Source organism: Elephantulus edwardii, unplaced genomic scaffold (assembly GCF_000299155.1).
Source record: "Elephantulus edwardii isolate Elephantulus edwardi_28Jun2011 unplaced genomic scaffold, EleEdw1.0 scaffold00090, whole genome shotgun sequence".
Lineage (NCBI taxonomy): Eukaryota > Metazoa > Chordata > Mammalia > Macroscelidea > Macroscelididae > Elephantulus > Elephantulus edwardii.
The window spans coordinates 10,062,961-10,065,934 of record NW_006399840.1 but is presented as its reverse complement, the minus strand read 5'-3'; positions in this window follow the sequence as shown (position 1 = coordinate 10,065,934).

Below are 2,974 nucleotides of genomic sequence, written 5' to 3'. Positions count from 1 at the left end.
TAAGGGTATGACCTTGAGTCTATCCCATCTGAATTTAAAAAATAATCTCAAGAATACATTTGATAAACAACCAGAGGAGCTGTGGGATGGAATCCAGGAAATCATTCATAAAGAGAGCAAAAAGTCATTACAAAGAGAGTAGAAGGAAAAGACAAAAATTAATGTTAAAAAATACTCTGAAAGCACTTCCAATACAATATTTAAAAGAATGATGACAGAGAAAATCCTTGTCTGGTCCCCAAAGCAATCTACATGTTCAATGCAATCCCAATTCAGGTGCCAAATTCATTTTTCAAGGAGATTGATAGAGAAATTATCACATTTATTTGGAGAGGTAAGAGACCGGAATAAGCAAAACACTTCTAAGAAACAGAAATGAGGTTTGAGGCATAGCACTCCCTAATCGCAAAACTTACTACAGAGCAGTGGTAACCAAAACAGCATGGTAATGGTACAATGACAGCACATAGATCAATGGAACAGAATTAAGAACCCAGAAATAGATCTAGCTATCTATGGTCAACTGATATATGACAAGGAAATCAAAGCTATCAAATGAGGAAATGACAACCTTTTCAACAAATGGTGCTGGCAAAACTAAACTTCTACGTGCAGAAAGCTGAAACAGGATCCACATCTCACACCATACACAAAAATCAACTAAAGGTGCATCAGAGACCTGGGAGTAAAGCCCAAAACCATAACATTCATAAGAGACAAACTGGGATCAAGTTTAGAAGCACTAGTTCAAGGTATTGGAAGGAGGAGTGGTATCCATTTCCATAATAGCTTGCCTCTGGAAACCCTATGAACCTGGAGAGAGGATGAAAGGCACCCAAGCGTCGAGGACTTTCCTTCATAGGGTCGCTATGAATCGCCTGCGACTGGATGGCACTTAACAACAAACAACAACAGTTCAAGGTAGAAAGAGACTACCAACTACAATAAGAAATGCATAATCTGAAGAGGATAAAAATGATGCATGGAACATTCTAAAGATTAACTCCATGTATGCATCAAAACCTTTTTGCATTGCAACAGGTTGAACACAAAACCTACAGACTGGGAACAAACATTTGGTAATATCATCTCAGACAAGAGTCTTATAATAAAAGTTTACAGAATACTCAAGAAAAAGATTGATAACCCAATTACAAAATGGGCAAAAGACATAGAAAGAATTTCCACAGAGGAAGATATTAAAATGGCAAACAGATACATAAAAAAAATGCCCCAAATCACTGGCAATAAGAGATGCAAATAAAAGCCATAATAAACCATAATGAGGTATCAAATCATACCAGTAATAGTGGCAAAGTTTAACAGTGAAGCAAGTAATAAAAGTTTGAGAGGAAGTGGCAAGAAAGGAACTCTTACACACTGTTGGTGGGATTGTAAAATGGTGCAACCATTCTGGAAAGCAGTTTGGTGCTTCCTCAAAAAGCTGAATATAGAAATTCCATATGACTCAGCTATTCCACTACTTGGAATATAACCTGAGAATATGAGAACTGAGGCACAAACTGAGATTTGTACACCAATGTTCATATCAGCATTATTTACCATAGCAAGAACATGGAAACAACCCAAATGTCCAACCATAAACAAATGGATTGAGAAATTATGGTACATTCACCCAACAGAATACTATGCAGCACACAGGAGCAATGATTTTGTAAATTATTACCTAACTTGGGAGGGACTGGAGAGCATTATACTGAATGAACTAACTCAGCCCTACAAGGATAAATATTGTATAAAACAATTATTGTAGAATGAGTATAAGGATCCAGGAGGGGTAGGAGAGGGTAGAAGCAGAGGGATGAGGATATACTGGAGGAGGGGGTATTAACCATTCGGTTTTACAATTTTATGGGTGAGGGAAATTGAAAGAATTTGTTCTTGAAAACAATGTATTCAATTTTTATAAATAAAGTAGTGGGGGTGGGGGAGAGAATAGTTCCACTCTTTCTAAATAAAGCCAGTATCTGTCGCAGAAAATTAAAAAAAAAAATTTTAAAAAAACCCACACAAAAAACCTCTGAAAATTGCACTGGAGCATCAAGAAGCCAAGATAAAGGGAAGAGATACAGAGGTAAGGATTAAAAAAAGATTTCAAAGTGCAGCTCTCAAACAAAAAGCAAATTATTGTAATGATATATGCAAAGAGCTGGAGTAAGAGAATAAAATGGGAAGAATTCATTTGACATTTCTCAAACTGAGAAAACTGAAAAACAAACTCAAACACAGAATTACAAATACCAAGAGATGCTATGGGTAAGATCTTAATCATCCAGAAGGCATCAAAAGAAGACAGGAGTGAATATTCAAACATTACATGAAAAAGAATTAGTCAACCATGAAATATTTTAGGAAGTAGCATATGATGAAGACTCAATGGTAACGAAGGAAGAAGTTTAAGCTGCATTCGAGGCATTGGCAAAAAAAATAAGACCTCAAGAATCTATAGGAGTTATAGCTGTTAAGTTTTGTGGTGTTGTTTACCCTGCTCGAAAAGAAAGTTGTTTCTTATCTATTCATGTCTGCTGTGCTTTTGTAGCAGTCCAGGTATTCTTAATCTCATACATGTTGGGGGAGAAGGGGAAGGGGAAAAAATAGAATAAAAAAAAGAGAAAGAATCTATGGGATACCAATTGACACATTTTTAACTAACAAATGAGCCCTTGATGTGCTCCACAGCCTGTACAAGGAATCAGAAGACACCTACTTGGCCAACAGATGGAAGAGATTCATATTTGTTCCCATTCCCAATAAAGGTGATCCAACAGAATGTGGAAATGATTGTACAGTATCATTTATATTGTTATTGTTGTTGTTGTTGTTGCTGTTGATTGCCGTTGACTCAAGCATGACTCATAGCACTCCTATGAATAAAAAGCCTGAAGTCTTTTGATAATCGTTAACATTTATCAAAGTTCATAGAGTTTCCAGAGGCATGTTGTTTAGGAAGTGG